Here is a 13948-nt window from a genome sequence, read left to right as displayed (position 1 = left end):
ATAATTAAAGTGCTCTAAAGTTTCTTATTAATTCCTCGGAGGTGCTTCGTCACCTCTCAGGCTGCAAACTTTTCAGGAGAACGTAAATGGAGTGTTGCTAATTTTCAGACTCTCCTGTTATTTTTACTTAGAATTAGTGCAGGTTAGATGGATGTATCTGTGGAGACTCAGTGGGAACGGTGCACTCGGAAGCTCTCATGCTGTGTCTGCAAGGAGCAGAGATGCAAAAGAAATGTCAGCTTTACAAAATAAACTTCTCAAACATTCTGCAAAACTTTGTTGGGCAATCTCTTACTTACACACATCAGCGGCAATTACTGTTAATAGCAGGAGGAACATTGATTTTATTACTATAAACTCTGTCACTGTCATTTTTTAAAAGAAATGGCTGTCATCACAATCTGAATAGATTGAATTAGGGTTGTTTTTTTACCCCTAGTGAATAAGTCGTGATGAAAAAGAAGGTATTTTCAATGCTTAAAATAGCTCATTATGTTTGTGTTTCACAGGCTTTTGGCACAGGTTAGTGAAAGGTGTCACTGCCAAAAAAGCTACAGGGACAAAAGAGTGCAACTGAAACATTTGGCATCAAAGAAGCCCTTCTTGCTATTTAGCAGAGAAAAAAAACAACCTGCAAATATCTGAGATGCTGCTGACAGCTTTTAACTCTCCGTCTCTGGTGAGTGATTCTGACCAAACTTGATCAGAGAGGTTTGATTTATGAAAACATTTTTAAATTAGTTTGGGTTACAAATTGTTTTAAATAAATGGTGGCTGCAAGTTCCCTCAAGTAAATTACAAAATGTTTTAAAGCACTTTAAATGAAACTTTACATGCAGATGGATTTACCCTCACTGCTGGTCTCTTTCCAGAGCAGCAAGGTATACATTTCCCTCTATTTATATACACTACCGTTCAAAAGTTTGGGGTCAACCCAGGCAATTTCATGTTTTCCATAAAAACTCATACTTTTATTCATGTGCTAACATAATTGCACAAGGGTTTTCTAATCATCAGTTAGCCTTTTCAACACAATTAACTAACACAATGTAGCATTAGAACACAGGAGTGATGGTTGCTGGAAATGGGCCTCTGTAACTCTATGTAGATTTTCCATCAAAAAATATGCCGTTTCCAGCTAAAGTAGTCATTTACCACAATAATAATGTCTATACCGTATTTCTGATTAATTTAATGTTGTCTTTGTTAAAAAAAAATGCTTTTCTTTAAATTATAAACACATTTCTAAGTGACTCCAAACTTTTGAACAGTAATGTATATACGTAACTATAACTAGAAAACTGGACTTTAATTGAGCAGTAAAGTTGAAAGCTATTGCCTTTTCAAAAAATCCCCACGTAAAGCATCACAACTGGACTTGGTCCTGATTGACTCTACTCATTAAATCACTGTTGAACTGTTTCCAAGCAGGGCAGCAATAAACTGGAAAAGCGTCCAGCAGCAGGTTTACCTCATCTGAATTGGAAGAACTGCTATTGTCAGTCAATAATAACGTACTAGGACTGGTATGTTCAATGTAAGAATCATTCTCCTCTAGAGTTACGGTTCATTTGAAAGATAAAAATGCAGTATTATGAAAGATTTAACAGTGCATGAGGACAACCTGTAAATACATGAAGAATATATAAAACTTTAACAAGCACCTATTACATCAACAAATTGTAATTACTTACAGAAACCTTGACTGAAGTGCTGCACATCTGTCATTTGGATTGAACAAGATCTATGTAGTGGACAGCTGCCAAAGTCAAGTAGCATATTGCTCTGTCTTTCAAAGTAGTCTCCTATTTTGCTGCCATGTCTTGTTATGTCCTTTGCATATAAACTACTGTCTGCTGCAGAGCCCGAGTCCGAGGTAAAATACATTAAAAGCTAGATTACTTTACATGACCAAAAAAGAGAGCTTAAAGGAAAAACAGAAGCTCTATAGCGTGATGTTCAAATACTCTAATTCTGTCTGCATTTCTCACTTTTCAGGAATGTCTTGAACAACACAATCTTTGAGGGAACAAACCTCTTATCGTGGCACATATCCTAACATGCTAATTACCCCACACACAGTTTGAGTTCATTTATTATGCATGAAATAATCTAATATGATGACTGTGATAATTATGCGCACATAGATAAGATAAAAGAGTAGTAACCAATTATGGCTCGGGAGTTGGGAAAAGTAATTATTCTTTGTAGTGGAAAGAAGTCTCAGTTCAGAAAAAAAAAGGGGGTTCAGTCTATTTTTTTCTTTTTTTTTCCACTCAGTTCACAGTGTTGCAATTAACAAGTTGAATCATGTCTGCACTCCCTGATAATGTTTAAGGAATATTTTCTTGATTAAGTATGCACAGATATGTCTAGCTGTAGAGGCATTTCACTGACTGGCCAAACTGTAAAAAAAATAAATAAAAGCTGGAATAGTGCAGAACCTGCTTCCTGAGCTGAGGTAAGCTGCCTCCTGCGTCGATAGTCTGTTATGATAATTGCGCACATTCGCTCCCCAAGCTTCTTCACACACTCCAGAAATCTGACATGTTTACATTACGACTTGAAAGGCAACATGACTCGAAGCCCGGGGTCTCGTCAGCAGCAGCAAATCAGAAAGGACACTAAAAGGAAGGAGTGGTGCTTGGAGTCGAGCGCTCGCAAATCAGACGCGTGTTGTAGAGTCATTAAATATTACCACTTCTAAAATCAGAGCTGGCGTGCGGTTAGCCCGCGCCACTGTACAAACACACTTAACACAGCACAGCTTTCTTTGACAAATTATGTGCCTGCCACCGCAAATCACAGGAAACAGAGCCTCCGCTGTAATTTCATTTTTCTTTGAATATTTTGGCTAGAATTTTTCTCATGAATTAAACTTTTATGTGATGGAATGTGGCAGTCTGGAAACAGAGTTTAACAAGGCCTAATTTGTCAATATGCATTTTGTTCATGGGCAAGAAAAAAAACGCTTCACGGCTGCTCTTGGATACTTCGACTAAGACGCAAACATAACTGAGTCACTGCTGCAAGCCACGGAAAACAGCAGAGGAAGGAACATTTAATAAAGACAGCAAGTGGGGGTTATATAACCACATACAAACAAAAAATAAATAAAAAAGGTGCCAATGCAGAACGTGTCCTATGTAAACAGACATTATCTGAGGGAGTTTTGTCTCAATGACCTCTAACTTAAACCACGTTTCAGTGACTTGGGAGTGCACACGTCATCTCCACACTCATCCGGAAACCTCTGTCACCAATTTCCTTGTCCAAGTCTCTGTTGGACTGCTGTAGTTGACTCATGATTACTTGCAGAGTCTATGCTTGGGGCCAAACACGACTCTGAGACCAGTTAACAAAGCCCACAATTGTCCAGAAGACAGCTCTTACAAACAATACCGCATTACTCCTAACAGGACTGTCGGGTTTTCAAATTCACACTAAACATCAGCACAATTCAGAACATTTTCTTGGAAGACAGAGTTTTATGTAGGTGGTGATCCTGCACTCATTTCAGAGGAGGAAATAAAAGACAAGAACACAAGGATGAGAACAAAGAGACCGAACTCTCTGCAGCTTTAAACCGGAGGTTAATGTAGTGGTGCTCTGGTTTCCTTACATTCTCAGCAAAGCCATAATGTTCTAAATGTAATGAAGTGAGGAAAGGAGAAAGCAAGGGCGATGAACACGGCCAAGACGGCAATCACTGCATGCCATGCCTTTCATACGGACAGCTGATGTTCGGAATAATCAAGCTACTGTATAATTCTGCAGAGATTACTTCTTCACAGATGCGTTTCTCTGGACATTAAGCCATGCCTAAACACTTTTACTCTCAAAAATGCCCACAATTCCCTCAGTTCACTGACATTAAAAAAGGGGGAGCATTAAAGTTTTGTTAAAGTCTAATATCAAAAATAAACTAACAGCTGTAGACTGAGCAAAAAATATTGTCCCTCTGATGAATGGTGTCTTGCAACAGGCTGAAACATTTAGATGAGAAGAGAGTAGCAAAAATATACCGGGTTCATTACAGAATTGGAGGACATTTTGTGTCCACCTCATCAAATTTCATATAATCCATGTACAAAAAACTAAAACATGTAGTTGTTAAGTAAATTGACTTGTCCTGAGACCAAATCTGAAATAACTAGGAGAAAATAATGTTTTGAAATATTTTTAAAAGTATAAGTCTGAAGTTCCCCCTAAAATACAGCTTTTCTCTTGTCCCACCCCCCTGATGACAAAAATTAAATCTCAAATAAAACAGTTAAAATGAAATTTGAATTTCCTTTTTTTTGGTATTATTTTTTTCATTGGTGTCTCTTGTAACTGTGGGGCCATGTTTTTTTAATCAACATAACATTTTAAATAATTATTATGCATGGAAAGTGTCACACAACCCTGTTAACATAACCTTTTTAGCTGGTAGAAGAAGGTGAAAAAAACAGTGAATCATTTGAAACGCTGGAACTAACATCATAAAACAGTTTTCCAAAAGAATGAGTAGAGCAAAGCTATGTCCTCTCTTCTATTTTTCATATTTCCTTAACATTGTCAGTCTTGATTTAATGTCTCACTCCTCACACCTCATGCAACCCTGTTATGCAGATTATAAGGAGAAGACTAATTCTTTTTACTGTTTTCCATCAGTAAGTTTGTCCTCCTGCCCAGCAGTAACAGCTACATATCTAACTTCTACTCCTGAGAAAAAGCTAACATTAGTATGACTTAGCAACCCTGTTACTGTGATTAGAGTAGGGTTAGCAAACAACATATAAAACATGGAATAAAACTTCTGCCGTTGATGTGTTAGCTGAGCCAATCAAGCCGTTGATAATTTATGACCTATTACTGATGAATATGTAGCAGAAATTTAGAAAAGAAAAGTTTTTTTTATCAAAAATTTTGAAGCCCAGATGTCCTCCAATTCAGGAATGACCCACAATGTATATCCTGACCTGATTTACAACAAAGCAAAGTGCAAGGCATAATTTCACAAAATGAATTGGTTATTTTTACTACCGGGTAATAATTAGTATTACAACTATTAATTGTCTACTGGGATCATGCTCAATGCCTTTTTTTCTGGGGTGTGGCGGTCAATGGTGGTAAAACAAAGTGCAGGACTTTGACACAGAGGGGATTTAAGACGAGTGAGAAAACTCCTTCCCATGTGTGGCATTCATTTTACTCAACAATACACGGCCTGTCTTGTGCTTTAAGTTACTGTTATGTTCTTCTCAATATATAACTAAGATCAAGGGCTTTTCCAAACCTTATAAGCACGTCTGTTTCCACAACATGACAATTAAAAATCATGATTGTTTGTGAGTGAATTTTACACTAAATATTGTAATTGCTTAATAAGCTGCTGGTAGTTTGTGTAACTCAGAGCTGCACATTATTGGGAAAAAACTGACAAAAACTGTAATATTTCTTGTAGTATATTTTGCAACATAAAAAACAGGCATTTTCACTAGACAAATTGAATAAATGCATTTGGAAAGAATTAATCATTCTAGAACAAATGAGGTGATTTAGTTTGGCAGTACATTTGCATCGAAAAAATAAAATAAAATAGAGAAACCTGAAAAAGGTTGTTTGGAATTTTCTCATATGGTGTAACACTGGCAGACATCCAAAATAGTTTTTAGCTGTGGATGACATTCAGACTTGGCTTTGCACTCGTCATACAGAGCTTTCTACTGCTAACCGTTTTTTTTTTTTTTTGTCAGCATCATCATTTCCGTCGCTGAAATATTCCCACACAATTGATTGCTTGTCGCAAACAAATCTTCATTTTCAATGTTTCTCTCCTGTCTCCTGCTCTTTTTGCCGTGCGCATGTGACTCCTCCATGTCAACAAAGTCTTGTAAATAAAGAAAAAAAACAAATCTGTGTATCTAAGAAGACTTAAATTGGAGTAAATGACGTCCTATCAGACAGACTTCTCTTCCAGATTAATCACATTCAAGCTTTCTCTGTTCTATCGAGCCACGAACAAATTGCAGCATGACGTGTTTGAGTTAATTTGCCTTACTTGTCCAGGTGCATATTGCGGTGTCGAAGCTGAAACAATGAATTGCAAAGCCCTTAAAAACTCAGTGGCACTGCATTTCTCTACAAATATGTTTCCTATTGCAAATCAGAACAACATTTCATGAATGTATTTTCAGGGAGACATGCTTGTTGTGTCAGCTTGTTATTTTATACCAATTTTATCAAATGTGACTTATGCTACACTATTAGTATTACTCCAGTTTACTTCACTTTAAAAGCTGCTGGCTAAACAGCGCAGTGAAACAAGGGACTTTGTTCCAGTGTCATGTACGGAGGCATTTCCATCCTCTGGGCACTGATATGAATCCAGCAGCAATATAGGGATAAAACAGTGCAGTCCTCTTATTGCAATACCATAACAGATGCAGCCAAAATGAAATGCACTTCGACAGTAGCCTGCACTGCCATAAAATCATGGCACTTTTATAGCAGGGGACAGGACTACATAAAGGAAGTCATTTGCAGCTAATAAGAGCGATCACTAAAAAGCATTAGGGCAAATTATTCTGTCCTTGCCACTGTACAATGCCTTTACTAAAGTCTGCTGATAAGCTGCTGTTTAACCCAGAAGCTTAGACACTAACAAGTGTTCCACCAGGCATCTGCAAAGACCGCTTGGAGATTAACAGCAAGGTATACAAACGGGTTCGAAGAGAAAGCTGCCTTTGTTAAACTCTAATGCCAAAAATAAAAGAACAGCTATAGACTGAGTGAAAATATTGTCCTTCAGATCAATGGTGTCTTGGAGTGCAATAGTCTGAAACATTCAGATGAGATGTGAGTGGCAGAAAGAGCAACACACTTGAATAATATCTTTGGAGAGGATTGTGGAAAATGGAACCGTGCTCCAGTAAATAGCCTTTTGGAGGTCACAACTTTAGGGCTGGTGCATTTCTATTCAAAGTGCAGCAGACTTCAATGAGCTGCTCTGACAATAATCAAAGTAAGGTGATTTCAAAAGGCCATCTACCACCATTTCATGGAGATAATTTTTCATCTCTTCTCACACGTTGCCTTGTGTCTCATTCTGTAGCTCACCTGTGTATTAATTCAGCTGCGAATGCACCCAAGAGTGGAAAAAAAAAAACGTCATTAGGAAGTGGTCAAAGATGCAAAAGCACTTTGGTAATATAACAGTAATACACACTACAGTTCAAAAGTATGGGGTCACTTAGACATTTTTGAAAGAAAAACAGCAACATTAAATTAATCAGAAACACAGTCTAGACATAATGACTATTCTAGCTGGAAACAGCTGATTTTTAATGGAATATCTCCATAGAGGTACAGAGGAACATTTCCAGAAACCATCACTCCTGTGTTCTAATGATACATTGTGTTAACTAATAGTGTTGAAAGGTTAATTGATGATTAGAAAACCCCTGTGCTTTTATTCATGTCCGGGTGACCCCAAACTTTTGAACCGTAATGTAAGTCAGACTGGTGTTCACAGAAACAGCTTGTGTTGTTGCTTGTAAAAGTTTGTCTTCAACTTTGTAATAAAAGTTGCTCTGACTCACAGAAGAGAAACAACAGCTTTCCTGCTGGCAGCAGCACCACAGCGCTGCACACCAGCTGGCACTGTACCTGCAGCACACTGACTGCAGTTTAAACTGGAGTAGTACAATGGCAGTTTTGCTAAAGGTGTCAACCTGCAAAAGCACATTTGTATTTCTCAAGAGAAAGCAACTGCCACAGTCTTTAGTGTATGAACATATTACTGCATGGAGTAAAGTCGATGCTACTAGCATGAAAAACAGGCAAAAAAAACAGGACACTTAAGTAAGTTTTAAGGAGTATTGTGCTGTAGAAAATTCTCAGTAGCAGCGACAACATTTTGGCCCATGCATTTATTCATTTTCGAAGGGAAGCACAAATATGCAGCCACGCAGTGCTTGGTGGGATTTTCTCTGCTATGATCTGCTGTTGAATTCAAATCAAATATTTTGAACCTCACCCAGCTCAGCTGTTACCAGGACTCTCAAATATAATAAATTCAGGATTTACTGGCAGGCTTCATATTTCTCTGTGTGAAGCTCTATTCATTTATTAGGATTATCTACATTCCACCAGAGATAAGAACCAAAGGCACAATGAGGTTCAGAGTCTTGTTAAAGGTCTTCAGATGCAGAATATATAATAAGCTGTTGCTAATTTGATTGTGTGCTTGATCCTTGAATAATAACCACCGGTCTAAAAATAAGATGTTTTAATTGTTTTCATTGCACAAAGTAATGACATCAAAAGCAATTTATACCAACACTAGTGAATAGTGAAGACATTAGAGAGTAGAGGCAGCCTACTTGTGATGCATCTTTGAAATACATTCACCCTCAGTAAACACTGTATCTGCGTGTACATCCTGCTGGTGAAAAACCTGAGCCGTATTGGACTTTTCCATTCAATGTCATGACTTCAGCTCAGTTTAGGGAATGTGTCCCTGCTGGGTTTTCATTTCCTCTGTCTGAAAAAAGGAATGCAATCAGAGTACTGATGCTAAAATCATTACCTAATGACTAAAGCCTTTGTACGACTCCTTCCATGCTGCGGCGTTCACTGTTCAAGCACACATCTCGGTTTGTTGTGCGAGAAGAGCATTTCTAAAAGTTTGTTTGAGGAAGGGCCATTAGATTCAAACGTGCAAAGAATTATCAATCAGTGGATCGTGTTCTGAAGACTGACATGGATTTTTCAAACATGGAGGTCTTTTTTCAACTGAAGACATTTTGATGGTACAATGTGAGCTGCGCTATATTGAGATAAAATGATGCTGTCATCAAATCTCGTGCAGTAAAGAAAAAAGACAGACTAATCTATTTGCTGCCTTTTATTTCTTTTTTTTTAAATAAAAAATTAAGTGTTTTTCTGGGTTGACAGGTGGTGGTTGGGGTGAATAGTGGGTGTACAAAGCAAAAACTGGGTGTCTACCAAGACTCCTGTCTGTGGTTTAAGCAAGAAAGGCTCAGCGGCTAAGCTTAAGGGAAAGACTGCAGTTGTGATAAATTGTTAAAAAGTAGGGCTGAACAAACAATCAAGACATGATTGTTTGGAACAGTCTAGAGGTTGACCAATATGCTTTTACCAAAACCAATGCAGACTATTGGGAGTCTCTGAGGCTTAGTGTAATATTTAGAACTCATATACATTTGCACTGAAATTAAAAATCCTAGAATTTCATTAACACCTGCTCAAAGCTTTGTTGAAATGTCTTGTTCATGTTTTCCACATGTTTAATTACAAGAACTTTTCAACATTTATCCTTTGTGGCGTAACCAATTGGATCGCATTGTGGGTCGGACCACAGAGTGGAGAGAGGCAGCAGCATCGGAGCCAAAGAAGCACATTTTATAATAATTTACTTTATCAGGAATCAGTTGGGGGGGTTTTTTGTTTTTTTTTAAAAAAGAAGAATACCAATAACCCGGAAGATGCTGTCTAATCACCAGTAATCAGCTGTTGATAATCAGACAGACTAATAATTGGCCAATCCATAGCACAGACTGATGCAAAAATCATGCATCATTTTTAGATTTGAGTAGAAAAGAAATGCAAACCAGACTGCTACTAAAATCATGACTTATGTGGCACTATTATAATATTATCACTGTAATATCTGTCCAGATGTTTGCAATATGATTTTTTTGCATATTCCTCAGCCCTGTTGTAAATTGTTTGGTATCTAAACATATTCCTAAAAATACTGCACTCACTCTAAGGGGATTCATACAAAAATATTCAATACATTACCGATGAACAGTGCCAACAATTACAGAAATCAGAAATCCACAAATTCACATTTCCTCATTGTGTTGATCAAGAAAAATAAACTGTTGCAAAACAATACTCGCTGTGGTATTTTACTTACTCAAAATTTCTAAGGAACAGTGCTACACACACACACACACACACACACACACACACACATGTTTGTGTGTGTGTGTGTGTGTGTGTGTGTGTGTGTGTGTGTGTGTGTGTAAGCAATCATAATCATTACACAGATTTCTGTGAAATAAATGCTACAGCTGCAGTAATACAATATTTCTTGTTTTTCTTTTACTTTCACAGTTTGACAGTGAAAATACATTGCTTTTGGATTTTAACTAGCAAACGATAATGTATTCCTTGAAAACAAATTTCACTGATTGCTTGTTCTGCCATGCAGGTTGTTTTTATGTTTTATGTTTTGTTGAATGTACTTTAAAATAGGTTGCAACAGTATTTTTTTTTCCGTATAAAACAATGACACTACAGCCTGACTCCACTTTTCAAAATTAATCAACCACGGTCCTACACGGTCTGTGTTTTCATTACATCTCTGTGCCCTTTCTTAAACCGAGCTTCGTGATGTTGACAGTATATGGAGAATCATTGAATTTGCCTGCTGTTCCTCTTGAAGCATAAATCAAGCCAATGCATCTCTCTCCGACCCCGCTCCCTGGTGGCTTACTTAGAGCCATGCCAACGCAGCACTGGCTGTGGAATGAGCAGGGGTAAGCATGCAAGGGCTGTCCTTAAGCTGTGCTGTCTGACGGCATAAACAGGCCTCTACCTCCTCTTGAGAGCAATAGGGATCAAGCGGGCTTAGTGGGCATGACCTGTGAGGGCCCAGACAGGGCCGAAACATGCAACGCAACACAATTGTCTTAAGGATCGCTCTGCTATTGAACATGAGAAAACTAGCCTACATCACATTGCTCACGGGCCGGAACAGGACCTAGATGCACTCCGCTGAGGATACCCAGCAGACTAAAGCCTTATGAATAATTCTGAACATCCTCTCTGTTTTTCCAGCCTGATTTAAGAAAGTGAGGCCCTTAAAAACCTAATTAGACATTTCACAATCTGATCACTAGTGGAAAGAAATCCACTAAAGGAAGTCCTGTAAGCCTTATAAGACCCCCACTCTCCCCCTCTCCAAAAAATTTAGACTGTCTCCAAAAATGATGCATTGGTTTCCGCGGCACCATGCAGGGTGGAATTAGAGGCAAAGGCAAAGGAAATGACAAGACATTTGCCGATGGTTTAATTTCCTCTATTGCTTTATGGCCATACATAAATGCTTAAATTGGTTTGTAACATATGCTCTCCTCGCTCTGTTTACTTCCTTCATTTAGTGTGACTGAATCACTTTATTAGTGATTATCCCCCCAAAAGCTGCAGGAATGCACAGCATCACACCTCATCATGTAATTTACTCATATAGCAGGAATGGGAATATGCAAATAGTGTCGGAGTATTTTGCAGCCCCCAAATATGCCCCCGGGCTGCTTGTCCAATGACACAAATCATCAATTAAGATCTCAGCAGGGTTTGCTGGATAAACTAAATTGGCATTATCCTGTTCTAACAATACGTAGAGCCGTGTGGGGTACGTCGCAACAAAGAACAAACATCTCTGAGGGTGATTGGTAAGCGATGCATTTCGACTTGTGTGTTTGCGTGTGCGCGCCGTCGAGATTCGTTCCCAGCTGAATCGTCCGCTGACAAAGGTACACAATCATTTGAATAGTGTAAAAGGTAACAGACCTTCTTTTGCTCTTTCAACAGCGACTCGCAAGCAACAACAACGGCGTCTTTTCAAAGCATTTACTTTCACGGGGGGTGCGAGTTCAGCTCCTTGTGGGATTTTACACTCTGCACCTGCCGAATGTGTTTGACGAACGGAGCTAAAGTGGTCCAAATCGCCATTGTGATTTCTCAGGGAAGCAGATGATTAGTAAACAAATGGTTCAGGCATATTTAATTAAGCTTATGTACTCCCCACGCTCAGGCCATGGTCTTACGGCTATGACGGGCCGTAGTTTGCATGATACATTTTAGCACAGACAGACAACAAAACCTGTGATGTCAAAGTAAAATTCCTTGAACTTTACATTCAGTAACTTGTGGGGTTTTTTTTTTCAAATTCACTCTGCATGTGTACCTGTGGGTGTAGCAAATGACCTGTGAATTTACACCTTTCCACTTGCAAAATTGTTAAATTCCAATCAAACGGGGAGCAACAAAATTGTGCACCGACTCCGCTCTGAGCCAGTTAAACGTCTCCCATGAGCGAAAGATTCACTCAGGCAATTGTGGAATAAACCAGTCATCTGAAATAGAAAGTAAAGTGGTGAGGGGCACACAAAGAAGGCCAGTGTTCAGTCTTAGGGAGGCTTTGCAGGGCAGAGTAGGCTGAGAGTAAATATTAGAGCTCAGCAAGATGCAGAAACACTTCAATCAAGAGTTCATCAAGGAAATCACAGAGAATTAAGACTCTGTTCGACCTTTTTGAATACGGACAAGTGACTGAAATAGACATTTACACAAGTATCACTTTATAAAACTACTGTTTGTGAACAGGAAATGAAGAAGTGACACATGCATCTTTACAGAAAAGACTAGTTTAAAAGACCAATGCAGATGATAAATATAAAAGCAGAATTTTCACCTGGAGTTCTTTCTTTTTTCCTTTTCAGTCTTACATTATTGTGCATTTGTTTATTCTGTCACAAACAAAAACAGCACGCACACACACACACACACACATACACACACACACACAACTGTCAATTTATTATTTTAAAAAATCGACTGACAGAGTTGCTTTACACAGCCTACAACTTTGCCAGTCAGAATAACAGCCTTTTTTACTAACATGCCACTATAACTTCCACACGAAGTAAATTGCAGGAGCAGTGAAAAGGCAACACGAGTCACACCATCACGCATTCACCGTTCATGTACAAATCATCTAAACACGACGTGGCGTTCCTAATTGGCAAAAATGAAAGAAAAAAAAATCAACTCATAGAAACCGCCAGCAGCTCCCTGCAGCTCTGCGCCATTCACCCGATCCATTCACTGTTTTTTTTTATATTCTTATTCTGCAAAATTACAACCTTTTTTTTTTTGCACTGAAGCGTCCGCGGCACAAAAACACATCCTACACATATCTGCATCACAAATAGACTATTTTTTTAAAAAATCCAAACGCCGCATCAAGCAAAAGAAAGACAGAAAGAAAGAAAAAAATCCACTGGTCTTTCAGTCCAGCACAAAAATGCATCTCCTCTCCTTTCCCTCTCTCTTTTTTTCTCCCCCTCCGTTACGTCCCCCCTCCCTTCCTCCCTTTCCTTCCCTCTCTCTCCCTCACTCTCTCTCCCTCCCTCACTCTCTGTCTCTCTTTCCCTCCCTCTCTCTCTCCCTCACTCTGGCCTGGCTGCCTGTCTGACTGTATGAATAATGTCCTGCCTTTTGTAATGAAGGGGGGGAAAAGGGGAAAAGGACGCTGGAGTGGTAAAGCCCTGCTCCCATGCACTGACATTGGAAATGAATGACAGCTTACCTGCATGCCAATCTTCATCAGACTGACACTGGGCTGACAGCACAGCCTATACTCCTCCACACAGCCGCTGACGTCAGCCCCGCCAGGCCCCTCCCACCTCCATCTTCATCTCCGCTCCCCGTTTTCCCAACACCGGGCTGCTGATGCCTTCCAGTGTCCGTGGGAAATACGGCAATCACGTGCAGGGCTCCGCGAGAACACAACAGCCGAGGGGGGAAAAGATAGCGCTCTTTTTTTATCTGCAGGTTCTGAGCAACCGAAGCAAACTGATTCATCAAAATGTTACAGTTGATTGGTCCCGATTAGATTTAACCCTTAGATGCAAGAGTGATTGGACCCTGCACTCCTCCATAAGTGGGTCAAAAATGACCCACCGATTTGTCTTTATGCCATTTTTGTCATTTTGGTTGATAATAATCACTTGTGTCGGGGTGCGTGTTATGTTTTTGGACACACAAGAACGATTTCATGTTTGAAATATGTTTATTTTTCATTTTATAACAGATTTTTTAACATCTTGATAACTGAATAAGAAGAATGTTACACAGAACAGCA

At 39.0% G+C, this 13948-nt stretch overlaps 1 protein-coding gene across 1 annotated transcript in view; it reads right to left on the bottom strand.

The window, feature by feature from the left end:
- Positions 1-13457, bottom strand: part of LOC111568198 (pbx/knotted 1 homeobox 2) — a 140333-nt gene extending 126876 nt beyond the window's left edge. The window contains 1 exon segment of the mRNA XM_023269717.3: positions 13394-13457. The gene's annotated coding sequence lies outside the window, so the exon portion shown is untranslated.
- Positions 13458-13948: the final 491 nt, after the last annotated feature.

Source organism: Amphiprion ocellaris, chromosome 14, assembly GCF_022539595.1.
Source record: "Amphiprion ocellaris isolate individual 3 ecotype Okinawa chromosome 14, ASM2253959v1, whole genome shotgun sequence".
NCBI classification, from domain to species: domain Eukaryota; kingdom Metazoa; phylum Chordata; class Actinopteri; family Pomacentridae; genus Amphiprion; species Amphiprion ocellaris.
Note: the sequence above shows the minus strand (reverse complement) of the source record. Positions and strands in the feature narration are given on the sequence as shown.